At 45.5% G+C, this 21,964-nt stretch overlaps 1 long non-coding RNA gene across 1 annotated transcript; it reads right to left on the reverse strand.

Moving 5' to 3' along the window:
• Nucleotides 1-18,848: 18,848 nt before the first annotated feature.
• LOC141411353 (uncharacterized) lies at nucleotides 18,849-21,467 on the reverse strand. Its single transcript, XR_012436114.1, has 4 exons — nucleotides 21,362-21,467; nucleotides 19,703-19,889; nucleotides 19,499-19,608; nucleotides 18,849-18,997 (listed from the first exon to the last, which is right to left on the reverse strand). It is a non-coding gene; the product is annotated as an uncharacterized lncRNA (long non-coding RNA).
• Nucleotides 21,468-21,964: the final 497 nt, after the last annotated feature.

Consider the following 21,964-nt stretch of genomic DNA (forward strand, 5'->3'; position numbering starts at 1 on the left):
GAGTAATTTTCCATCTACTGACTCCAACAAGACATTTGGGCTTTTGTTTCAAAGGTCTTTTTAAAATTTTCATAGCAGTTTATTTTTATTATATTTTACAAAAGCATCAGTCTGTAAGATATGGGGGTGTCTTTCACTAGAGACTTTGAGGTGCATTTAGCTCAGAGCTTAAGTAAGAGGACAAAAGGAGCCCTTTTGCTCCTCTGTAGCCCACTAAAGCTTATTAGAATAGACAAAGAAGTGACAGGAGGTGGGTATTGTGTAGATTTCAGCAAATCTCCCCCAGGAAACTGCAGCTGTAAGTGACTGGTGAGGGGAGTTTAGAATTTTGGGACTCTGGCTGCCTGCCTTTGTCTCAGAAAATGGTCAGTAAACTGAATAGCTCCCCTTTGTTATTTATTTATTTATTTTGCCTTTTGTCCTCCCAAAGGTTTGTTGTTTCGGGGAAAGTGAGGCAGCTCAAGTCAGACATTAGTTTCCATGAAAAGGTGAGGTGGAATTGTTAAGATGGGTCTGCAGCCTCCTTTAGAGATGAGCAGGAGAGGAAGTGCACACCTGGGTCTACTAACAGACTGACACACAGCAGCATGCGTGACACGGAGGGTGGAGTGGGGCAAGTGTGGTGGCCCCCTCTGTCTCAATTCTGGATGCTTAGTGTTAAGGGCAGTTATGCTTCCTCTATTCAATTCTGCTGTAGACTTGGGCAATCTGGTTTCTACAGCAGGCTGAAAAGCCTGGGGCATGACAATTCCCAGTAAATTATTTATATTGAGGTCATAAAATAAGATGCTATGATAAGGAAATGCAGAGGAAAGCTGACAGCTCGGTGGAAAATTGTAATCATGTAGGCAGACAATCCACAGGAAGGATGGGCAGGCGGATGACAGCCTGCCCCTCACCTGGGAGCTCTTTGACTCCACTGGGAGCACAAACTTCTCTGCAGCTGGGAATCTGCATAGCTGACTCCAGAGTTTCCATTCACAGGAAGAGTTGTCTGGGACCAGTATTGGTAGAGGCCATGTGTTGTGGTGGTTCAGAACCTGGGATGGAGTCACATCATGGATCTAGGACTGGGGATGAAGCTCAGGGGTAGAGCACTTGCCTAGCATGTGTGAGGCCCTGTGTTCATCCTCAGCACTGTATTCCTTTCCTTTCCCAAACCCCAAACAAACAAAAAATTTGAGATCCACTGCTTGTTAGCTGTGCCACTTTGGGCAAATTGCCTCCTCTTTCTGGATCACAGTTTCTTCATTTTTAGGAAGAGGATAATATTAAGACCTCCTCTCGGTACTACAAATCTTAGCTGACAAATACTGAGGGACAAATACTGAGGGCTCTCTGGGTCCACTCCTTGCACGTTCTTTCCTGGGATGGAGAGTTGAGCTGTGTTGAACACGGGAGGCCATCTGACCCAACTCTTATGTGCTCATTAACTTTTGGTGGGGGGCCAGGGATTGAACCTAGCGCCTCATGCATCCTAGGCACTTGAGCCTACCACTTGAGCCTCATCCTAGGCCCTCTCTCTTTTATTTTTTGGATGGAGAAACTGAAGCCCAGAAGAGAGCAAAATTGCCTAAGATTAATAAGCTGGTTAGTGCCAGGAGTGAGTCTAGACTCTAGGTTTCTTGATCTGCTTTAGCTAGCTAAATAAAAATAAATTCAAAGCTACTTTGTCATCCAAGTTCAAAAACACTCCTAGTTTTTGGCTTACTTAGCTGTGAGGGGGATTCAGATCAAGATCCCGATTCACTAGAACACTAGTGCCTTGTGGGCAAGAAGTCATCCACAGGAAAGATGGTACCCTGTGTGTTAGTCAGCTTTCTGTTATGCAACAGACGCCTGAGGCAAATCAACTTACCAAGAGAAAAGGTTTACTTTGGCTGATGGTTTCAGAGGTTTTTGTTCAGGGTCCATTGGCCCCATTGTTTTTGGGCCTGTGAAGAGGCAGCACATCATGGTAGGAGTGTGAGGTAGAGGAAGCTGCTCATCTCACGTCAGCCAGAAAGCAAAGAGAGCATAAGAGGGGAGGCCGGGTGGCCCAAAACCTCCTTCAAGGGCATGCCCCATGACCTAACTTCCTTCCCATAGGCCCCACCTCCTAAAGGCTCCACCACCTCCCATAGTGCCATGTGTTAGGGACTAAGCCTTTACCACACAAGCCTTTGGGAGACATTCAAGATTCCAAACTGTAGCACCCAGCACAGCCGCCTTGACTCGGTAACAAGCCTGGCCTTCAGCAGGGAGCAGTGTGCACAGTGTGGATGTTCTCACTTGGATGGTGGCCTCAACTTTAGCTACTGTGTCAAGGTTCCGGCAAAGGGGAAAGCTATAGGCAAACTGCTTCACCAAATGTCTATACTGTTTTGAACACAAGTGACTCTACCATGTGACAATTGCAACAAAGGTAGCAGGAAAGGAGGGAGAAGCATTTGTTCCACTTGCTGCAGTGTTCCACACAGCTTGATGCCAGGAGGCTCCTCCGGTCGTGGCAAGAGGCTGTGGTGTGCAGAGGTGAGGCAGGGACACCCAGCAGATGCAAGAGAGCTTGTGGAAACTGTGCGGTGGAAGTGTGTTCATTTGAGTTGGGATGGCACTGCTGGTTGCCTACCTGCTCCTGTTACCCTGTTTTGCTAATGGAGGCAACATGTCTGGCTTGGGCTGTGGACTCCTGAGTCACTCAGGATCATTCTGTACCCCACTTTCCCAGGCTCCCTTGCACTTAGGAGGGAACATATGATCTAGTTCATGTGAGTAGCTCTGATCACATGGTCTGCAATCTGCTTTGGGGACTTGTGGGATAGAATTCTGGGTGTAAACATAAGAGCCTTTCTGCCTTTACTTTGTCTTCCTGCATTGAATGCAGATGTGATGTCTGGAGCTACCACAGCCATTTTCTTAGAGTCTCCTTTATGTGGCTGCTTAGGCAAACAAACACCTGCTATTTTATATGCCACTACAGTTAGGTTTTCTGTTTTGGGGGGGCAAAGCCTCCTAATTTGATAGAGAACACATGTAAAGAATCCCAGCTATAGGATCCCAGGACTTGGATTGGGAGGGAGGAGCTCTGATGTTCTGCATGTAGACTGGAGTATATTGCAGTAATTAAGAAATGAGATGCAGAGCTGGGGGCTAGCTCAGTGGTAGAGCACTGACCTGCCGTGCAGGAGGTCCTGGGTTTGACCCCCAGCACTGAAAGCAAGAGAGAAGAAGAGAGAGAGATGGAGAGAGAGATGGAGAGAGAGAGATGGAGAGAGAGATGGAGAGAGAGATGGAGAGAGAGAGATGGAGAGAGAGATGGAGAGAGAGAGAGAGAGAGAGAGAGAGAGAGAGAGAAATACAAAGCAAGAAAGGCTTAAAAGGAGCAATAGTTATTGGAAGGGAAGCAACAAACGTGATTATTTGTAGATATTACAATTTGTGTACATAAATAATCTAGAACAATATAGAAACACCACTAAGAAGTGAACTTAGCAAGGCCACTGGATAGAAGGTCAGTATACAAAGATCACTTTATTTCTAAATACTTAGCAACAAATAGAAAATTAAAAATTTAGGAATCTATAATAGCATCAAAGACATTCAATCCTTAGGAACAAATCAAAAGATAAGTAAGACCTAAAAAAGAAAAGAAAAAAAAAACCTCCTTCAAAAACATTTTGTTTTTGGTGGTACTGGGGTTTGGACTCAGGGCTTCACACTTGCTAGGAGGCGCTCTACTGCTTGAGTCGCTCCCCCAGCCTCTTCAAACCATTTTGAAGAGAAATTAAGGAAGATCTGAAAAATCTTTGAAGGTCCATCATCATGAGTTGACAGTCCTCACCCAAGTTATTCATAATTTTAATGCAATTTCAATTTCTTTTAAGAAAAATCCAACAGCTATTTTGGTAGATATTGACAAGCCTGGAAAACAGCCCAGGACAGCCAAAGCAATCCTGAAGAAGAAAGTTGGAGGAATTCTGCCATCACACGCTATGGGAAAGATAGTGTGCACACTGGTGCGAGAACAGACGGACCAACACAGAGAGGCCACAAAACAACACACCTGTGCCTACACTCGACATTCTCTCTCTGTTCTGTCTCTGTGTCTCCCTTCCTTCCTTCCTTCCTTCCTTCCTCCCTCCCACCCTTCCTTCCTTCTTTCTTTCTCCCTCCTTCCCATTCTTCCTTCCTTCCCTCCCTCCCTCCCTTCCTTCCTTCCTTCCTTCCTTCCTTCCTTCCTTCCTTCCTTCCTTCCTTCCTTCCTTCCTTCTTTCCTTCCTTCCTTCCTTCCTTCCTTCTTTCCTTCTATCTTTTTCTCTTTCTTTCTTTCTTGGGTTTCACTATGTGTGCAGCCCAGGATGGCTTCAAATTTGTCATCCTGCCTTGTACCTGACTTAATTTCAGCAAATTGGGTATTCACAACCATCAATTTCAAATGGGACTGTAAATTTAAATGTGAGTGGTAAAACAATTTCAATAGTTTCATAGAAAACACAGGAGACTACCTTCATGATCTTGACACAAGCAAAGATTTTTTTTTTCTTTTTTTTGGCAGTGCTGGGCATGGAACCCAGGGCCTCATGCATGCTAAGCAAGTGCTCCACCACTGAGCTGCAGCCCCAGTTCAGGAACTCTTACACACCTCTAGTGGAAAACTGTCCAGCTGTATTTCCTAAAGTTGAACATATGTATACAATATCTGTAATTCTGTTTGTAGGAATATTCATGAAAAGAGAAACAAACAATATTAATAGCAATGCTGTTTGAAAGTGCCCAGCAGAATGTAGACTAGTACAACCACTCTGGAAAAAAATTTGGAGGCTACTTAAAAAGCTGGACATCGATCTACCATTTGATCCAGCAATACCACTCTTGGGGATATACCCAAAAGACTGTTACTCCAGAGGCACCTGCACATCCATGTTTATTGCGGCACTATTCACAATAGCCAAGTTATGGAAACAGCCAAGATGCCCCAGCACTGACGAATGGATTAAGAAAATGTGGTATCTATACACAATGGAATTTTATGCAGCCATGAAGAAGAACGAAATGTTATCATTCGCTGGTAAATGGATGGAATTGGAGAACATCATTCTGAGTGAGGTTAGCCTGGCTCAAAAAACCAAAAATCGTATGTTCTCCCTCATATGTGGACATTAGATCAAGGGCAAACACAACAAGGGGATTCGACTATGAGCACATGATAAAAGCGAGAGCACACAAGGGAGGGGTGAGGATAGGTAAGACACCTAAAAAACTAGCTAGCATTTGTTGCCCTTAATGCAGAGAAACTAAAGCAGATACCTTAAAGCAACTGAGGCCAATAGGAAAAGGGGACCAGGAACTAGAGAAAAGGTTAGATTAAAAAGAATTAACCTAGAAGGTAACACCCACGCACAGGAAATCAATGTGAGTCAGTGCCCTGTATAGCTATCCTTATCTCAACCAGCAAAACCCCTTGTTCCTTCCTATTATTGCTTATACTCTCTCTACAACAAAATTAGAGATAAGGGCAAAATAGTTTCTGCTGGGTATTGAGGGGGGGAGCAGGAGGGGGTGGAGTGGGTGGTAAGGGAGGGGGCGGAGTGGGTGGTAAGGGAGGGGGTGGGGGCAGGGGGGAGAAATAAACCAAGCCTTGTATGCACATATGAATAATAAAAGAAAAATGAAAAAAAAAAATAAAAGCATATCCTGTAAAAAAAAAAAAAAAAAAAAAAAAAGAAAGTGCCCAGCAGGAAATAACCCCTAAGTCCAGCAAGGTAGAATGGACAAATTCTGGGGTGACTGTGTAATGAAGTACTGACAGAGTGATAACAAGGAGTGCATTTTGGCCACTTGCAACTGCATGAGCGAATCTGACAAATGTTAGAGGGAGGGGAAAAGCTGGACACCCAAGGCTGCATGTGGTATGGTGAGATTATATATAGTTCAAGATTTGGCAAAGCAATCAGTGGTATTGAAAGTCAAGCTAGGATTGATGACACAGCTCAGTGGAAGATGCTTGCCTCATATGCATGAGGTCCTGGGTTCCATCCCAGCATTGCTAAAAACAAAGTCAGGAGAGTAGGGGACTGGGGGCTGGAACTAAGTGGAGGGGACTGCTGGGGTCTGATGATGTTGCTTCTTGACCAGGACCTTGGTACCATGTCACGGTCACTTTGTGAACAGTCTTTGAGCTGTACCCTTGAGCATTTTTCTGTATGTCTGTTATTGTTCATGAAACATTTACAGTTACTACTTGGGTTCAAAACCTACCCCCCCCAGCTCTTCCCCCCACCCCACCCCCTACCTCTTATTGTCTGTACTTGGACAAGTAACATCTGTGTCTCAGTTTCTTTTTATGCAAATTGGAAAGGAGAATATTCCCTACGTCATAAAACTACTACTGCAAAGAGCAAGCAAGTAATACATGCAAAATCCTTAAAATTGTGTCTGGCTAATACCAAGGTGACCAGTTATTTTTCTTGGGATGTGACCAATTTGCAACCCTGGTAAGAACAAAGGCTATACCTGAAGCTTAGGATAAGAAGGGAGAAGAGACCCACATCTTGGGTTGTACAAAAAGTGACTTAAGCAGGAGAAATCAAGACGGTCTTCTAAAGAACTCACTTGTTTTCTGTTTTATTTTGGTGCTAGAGATCAAACCCAGAGCCTCATGCATGCTAGGCAAGTGCTCTACCATTGAGCTGCACTCGAGGACTGGCTTATAAGCCAGTGAGCTAAATAGTTCCCAGACCAAAATGAATCCAAGTCAACCAGTGAGCTTGAAATCTGCCATAGAATCCAGTTATGCACTGGCTTATTAGCTAGCATTAAAAACTTGAGGGAAGACATTTCCTCATTAGCTTGCAAGGTTAAAAAAACAAAGGGTGGGTATTGAAATTCTTTGCTCACTAACTTGTGAGTTAGCTAAAAGCCTAGAATTGAGACCTGAATCCCAGCTCTTTGCTTACTGATGTGCTCGCCAAGACATTGCTAGCTGTGGACTGCGAAAGGCCAGACTGAAGATGCATGGTGATTCCGGGTGATGGTCTGAAAAGATCTCACCTTGTCTTCTTCCTGGGATTGGCCTTGAAGCCTTTCCTCTCATTATGGAAAGAGACCTTTAGTCCTCCTCTGAAAGGGTTTCCAGGCTTCAGAGATCAGAGGAGGGAGGTGGACAGTGTAGGATCCTGGGAGTCACCTGGGCGAGGACACAGAGCCATGGTGTGCTCTGGGGTGGAGGGATAAAATAAGAACTAGCAAAAATACTGCTCTTTAGAACAAAAACAATAATTTGCCAGGTGGTTCAAAATGTCACCAAGTCTTTCTCTCTCTCTCTCTCTCTCTTTCTGTTTCTCTCTCCTTCTCTTTTTCCCTCTCCCTTTCTCTCTGAGTTGTTTCTGCATGAATCCTTTGGATCAGAAGGTTTGTCTTTGCAGATCCCCTGGGCAAATTAAAACAGCATCAAGCTCTGATGAAAAACCAAAGACAGTTGTTTAGACAGCCTCTCACTCTTGGATCTGGCACCCTTCAAAGCTGAGTGTGTTCATTAGTTTGTGTCTTTGGGTCCCTACAGCCATCTCCAGGACAGCCCCTTTCATGGCTGCAGAGCTAGAACGTGGAGAAATGGATGTGAGTGTGGTGGACCAGATGAGCTGTTTCTTCTTGACTCAGCAGGGAAGATTATCACACTCCATAGCCAAAGGAAGAGAATATTTCTTTCTTTGTTTAAAGCCAAAGTAGGCAGTGATAGATGAGGCTCAGCTACACAGTGAGAAGCAAAATAGAAAGTGGTTAAATGCTAGTGTTAAGTTCAAACCCCAGCTGTCTACTGAGCAGCTGTGTGACCTTGGGACTTCTCTCGTGAACTCGAATCCTCCTGCCTATTCAGAGAGGCCCAGAGTACCTGCTTCATTGGGTTATGGTAGGAGTTAAATGAGCTAATGCATGGAAAGTACTTAGTACTTAGTCTCTCACAGGGCAGGCCCTGGGTAAGTGATAGCTTTCTTTGAGGTGCAGTGCTGGGGATCGAACCCAGGGCCTCGAGCATGCTAAGCACGGGCTCTACCCTGTGCTATGTTCATCTCCAGCCCCAGTGGCCTTGGTGTTTATTATGTGCTTGCCATGACTTCTTCCAACATTACAGTCAGTTGTGTGTCATCTCTTCCCCACTTTGAGTCTTCCAAACGAATTTTGTGACTGGCACACTTGGCTGTCTCAGAGTTCCCGTCAATCAGGCCACAGACCCGCAGCCTTGGAGACATTCTGCTGGGATGATTGGTAAGAAATTGAGTTAGGGGCTTGCTACAGTGCTCTCAAGGCACTCTCAATTCAGGACCAGGACAGCCTGGCTTTTGTCTGCATCTTTGAAAAGCTGGAAGCGTGGGTGTGAGGTGAGCTCAGGCCTCTGCAGCTGCTCCTGCGTGCTGTTTGGAGAGCTGCCAGCAGGAGAGGGAAGAGGGGCACACCCACGTTTGTCTGCGTTTGTCTGCCCACAGCTGGGGAATGAGAGTGGGCATCACGCTCCTGGATGGCACCCTGCTTGTGCTTGTGGCCTGGCCCACCTCCTGCTTGCAAATTCCAGATTCTAGCCATTGCTTTATGCTGGTTTTGCTCAACTTGTGAAGTCTCCCCTGCCAGTAATGGTGATGCTTGTAATAATTAAATATATAACAATGCATATATATCCATACTTGTATTTATTATCTCACAAGATACTTAGCTATGGGGTCAGATAGCACCTCTCTGAGAAGGGATACTGACTCTCTAGGCTTGCTCCCTGACACTCAGTACAGACCTCAGACCAGCCACCTTCATGTCATCTGGGAGCTTGATAGAAACCCTGGACCTCGGGACCCACCGCACACCTACTGACCAGAGTCCCTGGGGGTGGGAGAGGTTCTTGTGTATGAGTCTGTGTGGGAGAAGCACTGGTCTGAGATACCTTTTAGCAGAAAAGTGGAGGTAAATACAGCAGCCACCTTTGCCTGCTCGTCATGTAAGCTTAAGTTTGCATGCTGGTGAGAGTCATCTGGAATGCCTGATGAATCTATGGACTTGTTATGCCTTTCCCAGTCCTACTGAGTGTGCAGGGTGAGGATTCAGGAATCTTGTACCATGCAGCCCCAGGAAATTCTAGAATTTCTAGAAATTCAACAATCAGGCAAGAGATTGTTATCAGGATTCAATGAAGACACAAAGCTCTTATTTTGGTTGTCATTGTCATATATTGAGAGCTTATGAGTATGTGACACAATGCCAGCTGCCTGTGTACACTCTGATTGAGTGAGACAAATATTGTCTATATTTTGCAGAGAAAGAAACTGAATTTCAGAGACGGAAAGTGACTTGCTCTGGATCACAGACGGGGGCACGATGGAACCAGTGGATTCCCAAGCCCATACCCTCATCATTCCGGCTCCCAGAGTTTAGTCCAGGCTTTTCTTTCCCTGGAGAAGAAATATCACCTTTAAGCCCGCTATGAAAATCCAGAGGTATTGGCCAATTAATTCAGCCACCTACCAACCTGGTTGAGTCACGCGATTTCTGTTAAGGACCCTGTGCTAGGCAGAGAGGACACAGCTGTGAACAAGACGAGTCCAGTGCGCTGGAGCTCACAGGTCAGTTCAGGAGGCAGACAGGCACAAGTGTCCTCCCAGAGGCTATGGACATGGCACCTTGAGGTGCTTGCGATCTAAAAACACAGCTGGAGAGACTGAGAATATAGACACACTCTACTGTCCCCTTATCTGTGGAGGATAGTGCAAGACCCCTGGTGGATGCATGAAAATGTGTATAGTACAAAACCTGTAGACACTATATTTTTTCCCTTAGACACCACCTCTGATAAGGATTAATTTATAACTCAGGGACCGAAAGAATTTGGCAACAATAACTATAATAAAATAGAACAAATATGACAATATACTGTGATGAAAGTTGTTTAAAACTCATGGGTTGTTTATTTCTGGAATGTTCCATTGGGTATTTTCAATAGTTGACTGCAGGAAATTAAAACCATGGATGAGGGGAACTACTGAGATAGGTGCTAGATGGGCAGCATACTGTCAAAGCACAAAATAAAGGCTTCTCATCCCCTCTGTGGAGTCAGGTAGTCTTCTCTGAGGAAGAGACTTTGCTGCTGAGACTTGGATGAGGATGAGAAGGGGTTCCAGGTAAGAGGTGAGGGACTTGTGTAGAGGCAGAGGAACCATCGGCAGATAGGAGCAGGATGAATTCACAGACCTCTGGGTGCAGGCCATCCAACTTCTGACCCAGTGTCTTACTGACATGAATCTGGTCTTTACCGAATGCCAGAGTGATCTACAGCACACATTTTCCCACTCTGGTCCTCTGGCTAAAATCTTTCCAAGATCCCTTTCCTTTGCTGGATCAAGTCCTAGCACCTTGGCAGGGAATTGAAGGCCCTTTGTGGTCTCAACTGTATCATCTGAATGATTCACATCTCAAACTCCAGTGTCCAGCTAGGACCTTCCTCAGTGTCTTCTTGCAATGAATCCATGTCCTGGCATGAGTTATTCATATTCCATCTGTCTATCCATCCATACAACCATCCATCCATCCATCCATCCATCCATCCATCCACCTATCCATCCATTCATCCATCCATCAATCCATCCATCCATTCATCCATCCATCAATCCATCCATCCATCCATCCATACACCTATCCATCCATCCATCCATCCATCCATCCATCCACCTATCCATTCATCCATCCATCCATCCATCCTTCCATCCATCCATCCATCCACCTATCCATCCATCCATCCATCTACCTACCCATCCATCCACTTATCTGTTCATCCGTCCATCCATTTCTGAGAAGGAAAGAGCTATTCTATTCATTACTCATTACAAACTCAAATGTCATTGCTTCCACCGCTCACCTGGCAGAATTATGTGACCCCCTGATCTATGGTCCCATGCTACCTCATTTATAGTCTACTCTAGCCATGGCTGACTGTAGACATATTGGCACCTTATGCAGTTATTTTATCAGGACAGACAAGATTATGCTGCAGTGGTAACAAATTAGCCCTGAAATGTGAGTGGTTGAACACAACAAAGATTTCTATCTTTTTTAAGAACTATGTTTGATGAAACACATATATCATAAAATCCATCCATTTAAATCATATAGTTCAATGACTTTATCGCATTCATAGAGTTGTGCATGTAATTTTAGAACATTTTCCTTACCTAAAAGAAACCCCATACCCATTAGCAAGTCACTTCCTAATACCTCTCCCAGACCCTGGCAGACACTAACCTACTTTCTGTCTCTGTCTTTTCTGGGCATTTTATGTAAATGGAATCACACATACAGCCTTTTGTGTCTGGCTTCTTTCACTTAGCATAATATTTTCAGGTAAAAGTCCAGGCTACCACTCAGGCAGCTCTCCCTCATGTCTCCCCACACAGGGCCAAGGCTGCTTTGGTTTTGGTTTTGTGCTCCATCATCTCAACACAACACCCTGCCTTGGCTATGATGGGGAAGAGAGCAGCTGCAGGGACTCACATGGATGGGTGGGTCTGGAAGTGCTGTGTGTCCCTCTGTAGCACTAGCCATATCCTGTGTAACTGCAAGAGGCCTGGAGAGTGAGGCTTCTTCCTATGTGCTCAGAAGAAGGCGAGCATCCACAGTGAGCACAAGCCATTCCTTCCAGGCAGGCTAATAATTTAGCAGCCCTTTAAACCATTATTCCTCCAATATTTGCTTGTTGAAAGGGTATTTGGAGAAGAAGCTAGATGCTGTTGGGTGTTAAGAATGGAAACAAACAGGACTCTTGGCAGAATGCTGTCTCTCTGTTGTTCAAACAAGACAGCTCTGGATTCAAGCTGACATCTCCACTTAGCAAAATGAAAGGGCTGCAGCACTGCACCCTCCCGCTTAAGTGATGAGTTAGGGGCCGTAAGTCTTGGACCATGCTGCTTGGGTGTCTTGTCATCCCACCGAAGTGGTTCCTCAAAAAATCCTTCCCAAGCATGCATAGGGCTTTGCTTGGAAGAAATTCTAAAGACGATGTTGTGGAGACAGCCAGCTGCCCATTCCCCTTTGCTTCTTCCTGCAGGTGCCTGGCAGCAGGAGCTAGCTGCTTACCCAGTACCCACTCATCTTCTTTAGTCTCTGATACAACTGGTGTTACAATCCATCCTCAACTCTGGCCTGTGGCAGAGGGAAAAAGAGGAGAGACATGGGTAAAGCATTGTAAGAATGGATGGGAACAAGGACAAGACAAAGATTTGTTCCCGGGAATATAAAGGAGGGGTAAGGTTGTGAAGGGGAGGACTGTAGTGAGAAATAGCAGATGAAGGCGGGTGAGTGATTAGGAGTACTGACTTAGAATGACACAGTGCTAAGTTCAAATCCTGGTCTCACCCATCACTAGCCTCATGACCCCAGCTACAAAGCATGTGCTGCACATAATAATAATAATATTCATAGCAAAGAGTGGTGTAACACACCTGATGTGTCGGGCACCGTCCTAAGTGCTTGGCATATATTAACTCATTGAACCATCACGATCCCATAAGATAAGCAATTTTATTGTCCCTGCCTTCTTTAATTGCATTGTTTTTACATTTACTCACATGTGTATACACTGTTTGGATCACCTCTATCTCCCTTCCTACCTCCCTCCCCACCCTCCGTCCCTGGTTTCTAAATGAACAAACAGTGACACAGACTTTAGGTAACTTGACCAAGGTCACAGCTAATAAATGTCAGAGCCATGATTTCGACCATCTGTGTTTGTGCTGTTGCAGACTTGGAGCTGTGGTTTGGATCTTGTGTCCTCCCAAAGAGCCATGTGTTGAAGGTTTGGTTCCCAGGGCACTACTGGGAGGTGGTGGAGCCTGTAGGTGGCAGGGCCCAGTGGGAAGAAGTGAGGGCATCAGAGACATTTCCTTAAGGGAGTCATGGGACTCTGATCTCTTTCTCTTTCACTTCCTGGCCATAAAGTGGATGAACTTCTTCTGCCATGTACTCCCATCATGGTATACTGCCTGGCCACAGGTCCCGCCCAAAGCCAATTGACCATGCACTGAAACCTCCAAAGCTGTGAGCCAAAATAAACTTTATAAATTGAGTATCTTAGGTATTGACAACCATGGTGGAAAGCTGACTACCAGACTTAACTAGCTCATTTGGATTCTAAAAGTCATAAATCTGCTTGCTTTGAGTCCACTGTGACACTGAACAAGTAATTGTTGTGTGGACATAGACCAGATCTGTGACCCCCTGCTCTGCCTTACTGCTCTCCTGGTTCACAATAAAGCAAGGTTTTTGGCTGAACTTTCAGCCTATGAAAGCAAGGTTATCGGATGAACTTCTGTACTATGACAATAATTTCTACTCTTGTGATTAATTGAGTACATACTCATGGTTCAGTATTATGTGAGAGGTTTTCACTTACGCTGTTTTGTAAATTACTGAGAGTCCTATGAGGCAGGCAACGATATGTTCATTTACCAAATGAAGGATCTGAGGTCCAGAGGGTTGAAGCAAGCCGCAGGAGAATCAGGAACCAGACTCCATGCAGCTGAAGGTGGAGCAGGAGTTCTTGCCATCAAGTGACCCTGCTGGAGGTGGCAGGAGGCAAAGGCTGGGCAGGGGGACAGGAAGGGTACAGAGAGCAGGGGCAGTCAGTGCAGGCCTAGCAACCTGCTCGGTGCTGCTTGACAAGTGGGAACTGAGCTGTTTATGCTTGTGCCTACCTCGCCTATACTACTTGGCTACTTAGCAGGTGGGGTAATAGGAGGATTTCAGGGATTTGGAGCCTGGATCCAGCATGCTTCATTCACCATTGTCAGTAATTTGCCACAGTTCTTTGGAAAAGCCATTTGATTTCTGAGCTTTGCTTTCTCTGATACAATGTAGGATTATACAGGGTGAGTCAGGAGGATCAAATGAAACAGTGTATTTGATTAGTAAGTCTAATTTATTTATAGCTAATAAACTATAGCACTTACAAACACAGTATTTGCTAATAGCAGAAAAATTGGAAGGCAATGAGAAACAAGAAGAAAGGAAAGTAAATATCCATTATGGTAGGATGGTACCATTAGCCTGCCAACTCAATGCCCACCTGCCCCCTGATTTTCCCAGCCTCCCTTGCAGCTGTCACCCAGTGCCCAACAATGAGGTGACATATAAGGCAGTTGCTTTTCCAGCTTATAAGAACAGATGGGGCTCGTGCCATTCCTTCTCCTGAACGTGGGAGCTGCAGCCATCTTGGGGCACAGTAGCCAGCCAAGGGGACTGCGTAAATGCTGGCCTGACAGAGTGTCATCACTGAATCACGCTGAGCCAGGACAGCAGCTGCCCACTGCCAGACACCTTCTTTTGTTGTTTTAAGTCCCTGATGGTTGGGCTTTCTCTGTGACTTCCACCACAGCTTTTTGCATTATTACCACACGCCCCTCATCTCAGAGCCTAACTGCTAACACCTTGGCATGGATCTTTTCAGATCTTTTCCAATGTGCAGAAGGAAAATATTTTGAATTATTTGGGGGCTGTTTCCTCTTACCACATGTCACCTTGTAGCTGTTGTGTTTTACACCCTCCATTCAGGCACTTTATAGGGTTCTTCATAAGGGAAAGTAGACTTCAAAAACAAAGCCAAATAGGGGACCGGAAAACTCAGAGCAGGCACGGAGTTTGGAAGCTGTTATGGTTTGAACTGGAAATGTCCCTCCCCTGGCTCACATGTTGAAGGCTTGGCCCCTCAGCTGGTAGCACCATTTTGGAAGGCAATGGAAATGTTAGATGGAGGGGCTGACCTGGAGGAAGGAGGTCACTAGGGACAGGTCCTTGGGGACATCCCTTGCCCCAGCCTCTTCCTGTTTCTCTCGGCTTCCTGGCCACCATGAGGGGAACATCTTTGCTCCACCACACCTCTGCTTCCACGATGTTATGCGTCCTCTCCAACACTCCTCAGCAATGGAGCCAGCTGACCGTGAACTGAAACTCTGGAACTGTGAGCCAAAGAGACCCTTCCTTTTTTAAGTTGTTTCTCTCAGGTATTTGTCACCATGACAAAAAGTCTGACTAACACAGACACCAATGTAATTTTAATTCACCACAGCTGGGATGTTTGGGCTAGATTTGCAACAACCTGGGTTTGTGTAGAAAAGAGCAAACCTGGAAGATTCAGAGCACAGTGTTTGTCAGATAAGCCTCAGAGGGAAAAGAATGCAGGTCCAACAAGTGACGAGAGTCGGAATGCTGGGAGAGAAAAGGGATGCTTGGAGGGGTGAGTCCAGAGTTCTGACACAGAGTGATATTAGGAATCCTTGGTAGGTTTAGGGGACAGATGGAGGCAGGAGGCATCTGAGTCCCTCTTCCCAAGGGCAAGTGCATTATTGTTCTCTACCTCAGACCTGGTACTTGAAGGGACAAAAAAGCCACTGCTTGGCAAGACTGAGGGCATCCTTTCAGATATAGGAAAGCATCTAAGAGCTTCCCAAGCACCCTTGCGATGGATTTTGTGGACCGCTCAGCTGGCAGCTGGAGTAGCAATTGGCAGAGGTTGGAGCTGGGGACCAGGTAAGATGGATTGCAGAAGCCAGGCAAGAACCAAGGGTGGACCAGACCAGATGTCATTCCTCTGGATTCCAGGATGACACATCTGTCTACTAAGAACTCGAATCACTCCTAGAGAGCAGGGAAGGAGTAAGATATGGGCGGCATCTTGAATGAATCACTTTAAACCAGGAAGTGTCAGATTTACTGTAAATGGCAAGATTACATTTTCTACAGTGATTGGGAGCAAGAGACAGTAACCTAAAGTTCATTTTAAAGAAATAAATTAATTTATCTTATTAAAATGCTGGGGATTGAGCCCAGGGTCTCACATATACCCTACCAGCATTGAGGATCAGGTATAGTGACTCACATCCATAATCACAGCTGCTTGAGAGGCAGAGATAGATTGCAGTTTGAGGCCAGCCCAGGCAAAATGTTAGTGAGACTCCATTTCAATTAATAAGCCAGGTGCTGAAGCATACACCTGTGGGCCTAGTAAGCAGGAGGCAGAGGTTGGAGGATTGAGGTCCAAAGCCAGCTCCAGACAAAAACACAAGCCTCTACCTGAAAAATTATTAAACCAAAGGGCTGGAAGTGGCTCAAGTGGTAGAGCCCCTGCCTAGCAAGTGTGAAGCCCTGAGTTTAAACCCCAGTACCACCAAAAAGAGAAAAAATTTTTGGAGTGAGCTATTTTTTTGAATGCTCAGGTACATATGCTGTAAATTTTAGGCCACAATTTTGTATGTCTGTGTTTATAGCATATATGCAGATTTTTCCAATTTGGGAGAATATTGTTTTGTAAATTTATGTTCCACCAAGGTAGTAAATCCTGATGGTGATTTTTAAATTATTTTGAAACCTCTGAAAATCTGGTAAGTGTTACTGGCCCAGAGAAAGGCACAGCTGTATTCACACAAAACGTGTCCATGTGTAACTTAAAAGCATCCTTGAAGATCACAAAGTTAAGAATCCCTTGTAAGTTTTCAATAGCTGATACAATACTTGGCCACTGTTCAATTTATTTCACAACCTCCCATTGCTGGACATTTGCACTGTTTCTGGTTTTTCTCTGGTAGAGGTGATCTCTATGACTGATTCCTACAACTAGAGTTGCAAGTGATATGTGGAACATTTCTACTGCAGGTAAGAGAACTCAAAAGCAGTGGTTATTTTCCTCACTTAATAAGACTCAGAGGAAGAGGCCCAGTGAAGACTCCATAATGTCATCAACTTTTGCTGTCTATCTGCTCTGCTGAGCTTAGATTTGCCTTGTCAGCATGTGGTTACAAAATGGCTGCTATAGTACAAGTATCACATCCTTGTTCAATGCAGAAAAATGTTTAATCAGGAAAACAGACTTTCACTTAAGTCTCAGTAGCTTGAACTAGGTCACATGCCTGTGTGTCTCTGAAGAAGACTGTAAACATAAATATTCAGGGTGTTTTTTTTTTTTTTTCTAGGCTATTTTAGTGGAGGCAGTAAAGGGAGAAGAGTGTTTGTGGTGGATTTTGGGTTACTCTGCCATACAAGGCCCAAGTTTCTAAGCATTTTAAGGGAGTTGATCTACAAAAACAACATACTTGAAAGGGCTTTATTAGCCAAAATTTCTTTGCAAACATGAGGTATATAATTCATCAGAAGCGATGCTGAGCTTTCTCAGCAGATCGGATGTGTCGTATTATTGCTAATCCTTGGGCAGCTGTTTTGCTAATTGGCCACCTCTGTTCAGAAACACATTGCAAAAAGGCTGTTTTTACAGAAACAGCTTTCACGTACTCAGTGACCAAATTGCTTGTTTAGACCCTGTTTTGATGTCTCACCCGCTCTCCCCAGGGTGCCAGGGAAGTAACGCACTAGGCAAGGGGTCCCACGCCCAGTTCTTCCCTGTGCATCTGGCCACAGGACCACATTTCTCTAGGCTTTGAATTCCTTTCCTGCAAGATGTGAGTGATAATTTCTCTGTCACTGCACTGTTACAGTGACAAGATGAGATTGCTCTGAGAACGTGTGGTGAAGAGGAACACAGACGTGGGTAGTGGCTATTGTGACTGTTCTGTGGTCGTTCTTGCTGGTCACATTGGGTTCTGTTGAAGGCAGGTCAGGGCCTGTGGTTTGCTGGTAACTGACTTTCCAAGGAAAGAAAATGCCTTGATCTGTAGGGTCAGCCATATTTATGGTATGAATACTCTGACCATGGCTGATTTCAAGCCACACATTTCCCAAATAGTTAACAAATCATCTTGTTAGCTAATTCAAGCCAGTTCCAGCATACCACAGGACCAGAGCACAAAGTCAGTCACCTTTTAGGCAAGCGTCCTGGCTGGGCGACAGTCAGAATTTGAATATACCTCACAGGTGGAGTTATCAGTCAAGAATCATTGTTTCCCCCTCACATCCTCTCCCTCTCTCTCATCTCTCTCTCTCTCTCTCTCCCCCATCCATCTCTATCTATCTATCCATCCATCCGTCCGTGCATCCATCCATTCACACACACACCCTCCTGCAATACGTGAGAGGGACCTGTGAACTCCAAAGCATCACATTCATGCAAGTAGTTTGATGAGTGAGCTGATTCTGAGCAGTGACATGTTCTAGACCCACACACAAAGGACCATGAAAAATGAATCCTGTGTTTGTTACTTGGCTGTATGTGACAGAAAAACTAATTTAATAAACCCATGTAAGGAAATCTTATTGGTCCACATGACCAGGATATTCAGGGCTAGCTGTGGCTTCAGGTGAGGATGGATCTTGGAGCTCAAACAATGTAAGCAGGAACATGGGTGTGCTTTCTGTTCATGGTGGCAGCTTGGCCACCAGCAGTGCTAGTTTAGCAGCTCTAAAGGAAAAAAGAGCACTTTTTTCCTGAGGATCCCACCAAAACTCCCAGGACTTGCTCTGATTGGCTCAGCTGCAATCATGTGCTATTGTAATCAACCATGGTAATCCAGAAAATAAAGTATTTGGAATCAGCCATGCATGGATTCCTGGAGACGGAGATGTGGCCCGTCCATTCATAGTACATGGCTGAGGCTGGATGGGGTGGGTCCTCCAGGGGAACGTGGAATTCTGCGACGACAAGAAAGGACAGCGCTGCTTAATTTTATTTGTCAGCTGACCGGGTGAAGGGCCACCTCAACAGATGATGGGATGTTATCTCTGAGTGTGTGTATGAACTTGCCGTTCACTTCTCCTACATTCACCCTCCCTCTCTATCTATCTCCCTCTTTCCCTTCTCCCTCCCTACCTTTTTTTTGACACTCTTGCTATGTGGCCCAGGCTGAACTCAATATCTTCCTGCCTCAGCCTCCGTGGTTGTGTGAGTCAGCTTTCTGTCTCACAGTCAACTTATAAGGCGGGAAGATTTATTAGGATTCATGGTTTCAGAGGTGTCAGTCCATGGTCTCTGTTGCTTTGGGCCTGTGGCAACACTGTATACTATGGTGGGCCCATGTGGAGAAGAGGCCTGTTTCTCTCATGGTGGCTGGGAAACAACAACAGCAAAAAGACAGGATGAGCAAATATCTCTTGCCAAGGGCTTGCCCACACTCAACTCACTTCCCCACTAAGCCCCACCTTCTAAAGATTCCTTCACCTCCCAATAGCACCACAGGTTGGGGGTCCAAGCCTTCAGCACATGACCTTGGCCTTTGGGGGTCATTTAAGATCCAAACTGTAGCAGCATTTAAATTACCAGCCTGGGTAAAGACTGCCCTCAACAGTATTGGGTGGGTGTCATCGGGCCTGAATGGAACAAAAGGCAGTCGAAGGATCTCCTCTCTCTCTCTCAGACGTCCATCTTCTCCCTTGGATATCATGGTCCTGGTTCTCCTGTCACTCATTCTGGGACGGACACCATGACCCCTATTCTCAGGCCTTCAGACTTGGGCTGAGTGATGCCCTCAGCTCGAAGAGAGCTGACCATGGGACTTCCCAGCCTCCACAGCCACCTGAACTAATTCTACAGCACATCTCTTGCACACACCTGGATGTGAGCTTCGGGCTGTTTCTCTGGAGAACTCTGACAATGCAGGGATGGAGGCTCGATAGACGGAAAAGCAACGTCCATCATGCATCAGATATGCTTCCCGTCTCCTGGCAGAAAGACAGGAGTTTCAAGTACAACTCAAACATCCCTGGGATTCACCAGCTTGTGTCCCCAAGGGGGTCATGTTACATTAATACTTACATTTTATTCATTTGAAAAAGCTGCTTTTACAGGCGGCCTCTGTGGTGCTTCTGAAAGTTCCCCTGGGGTACATCCACACGGCCCAAATCAGCTGCAGATATTGCTTCCAGCAAACCTACTTGGCTGGAGCCCTGGTGTCCACGGCTACATGGCAGGACCATAACGATGGGCATGTCTCCACTCGCAACTGGGACCCCACAGTTCAGTCAGGACAGAAGATAAACGACAGCTATTGTGACCATGGATAATAAAAATGTACCGTAAATTTCAAAATGCTACAAGAAAAGTTTAGTTTTGTTTTAAGAGATTTGATCTTGCTGTATTGCCCAGGCTGCTTTCAATTCCTGGGCTCAGGCAGTCCTCCCAAGTAGCTGGAATTACAGGCAGGCATCACCACATCCAGCTAGAAGAAAGGATTTTGAATGTTCTCACCATAAATAAATGATAAATGTTTACCCTGATTTAAACATTACACAACGTAGACATGCATCAAAACATCGCTATCCTCATTAATGTGTACAATTCTTATGTCTTTGTGTATCAGTTAAAACAACTTAAAGAAAAAATAAATAAAAAATCCCATCATGCACTGGACACTTACACATGCCTGCACTTTTCGTGCCCGTCCTCCTGTAATCATCCTGACAACCTTTGAAATCTCTATGACGCATGATAACATGGGGACTAACAAGCTTGTCTGAGTTAACTAAGTTGGCAAATAGTGGGGCCAGAATTTACATTTTGTAAAAATTTATTTTGTGTTCATTGCTGGGGATTGGACCCAGGGCCTTGCACATGCTCTCTATCACTGAGCTCCACCCCCAGGCCTGGAGCCAGGATGCTTGTCAGGCCTGGTTTTCTGTCTAGCGCTATTTCTTCTCTCCCTTTCTCCATTCTGGCCAGGTCAAATCTAACTCAATTTAGCTTTAGCCTCAACCTTACAGCAGTGTTTTTCTTATGAGAGACACTCAATTGAAGTTGAATGAATACAAAAACAGGTACCTGTCACTCAGAGGCCCCAGGTCAAAGGGCCTGAGCTGATTCACACAGGCCAGTGTGAGGGGCTGAATTGTGTCCCCAAATTCATATGTAGAATTCTTAACCCCTAGCACTTCAGAATGTGACTTTATTTGGAGATGGAGTCTTTTAAGGATTGCTTTGTGGAGACACACGGATAGGATGGCCACCTAAGGAGAGAGGTCTCAGAAGGAACCAACCCTGCTGACACCTTTGATCTTGGACTTGGTGCCTCCAGAATTGCGGGAGAACAAAATGCCTCTTGTTTAAGCCACCTAGTGTGTTAAGCACCTAGTGCGCCTGGTTTGTGGCATCCCTAGCTGACTAACACAGCCATGAAGAACTGGAAGAAGAATGACCTTTGTTGATTTAAAAAAAAAAAAAACCGAGTAGGTGATATACACACTTGCTCCTACTCTCCTCCTGGTCTTCCCTCCCAGGAAGCCCAGGGCTCCTGCTTCCTTCCACAAATGCTCCTTCTTTCCCCTCCACAAACAAACACATGGACATTCGAACTGTTTTCCTCACCCTGGGCAACTATGCTGCACCTTGCTTTTGCATTTAATAAAACATCCTGACCATCCTGAGCATGATTTTAACAAAGCATGTTTGGAAAGTCAGAGAAACACCCTGGTGACTCACCCACTTGATTGAAAAAATAAAGGCAGTTCTGTGTTGAAACTACAGGGCCACCGGTTGGATATTTTAAGCCTGCTGCATTCAGAGGAGCAGGGGAGAGGGAGGCATCAGCGGGAGGCAAGGGGCACAGGCTGGAGAGGAGGCTGCTCTCCCAGGAGGTGGAACCTTTGGGGCCTCACTCCCCTTGGCACTCTGCCTGCCCTTCTGTCCCCAAAGTAGGTCAGCTAAGAGAGAGAGACGCTGCCTCCAGTGAGCAGGAGAGAAGGAGAGAGAGATGGTCCGTGCTGCGTGGGAGGGGCATGATTCTGGGCCCATATTGGGACGCCATCTGCAATCCTAGATTCTCAGAGAATCAAGATTTAAAAGACCATCTTGTCTAACTCCCTCCTTATGCAGATGGTGAGGCTGAGCCCAGAGGGAAAAAAAGCAACTTTCCTAAGGTCACATAGCAACATGGGGACAGAGCAGGGCTAGTATCCCAGGGTGGGAGATGGGGGGAATCCTACCTCTGGACCAGTGCTCTTTCTGTGTTGCCATGACACCTCTGCTGGTGCTGACACCTGGGTCTAGATGTCCAGATTGTTCTTGGTCTTCTTTGTCAGGTGT

This window comes from Castor canadensis, chromosome 10 (assembly GCF_047511655.1).
Source record: "Castor canadensis chromosome 10, mCasCan1.hap1v2, whole genome shotgun sequence".
Classification (NCBI taxonomy): Eukaryota; Metazoa; Chordata; class Mammalia; order Rodentia; family Castoridae; genus Castor; species Castor canadensis.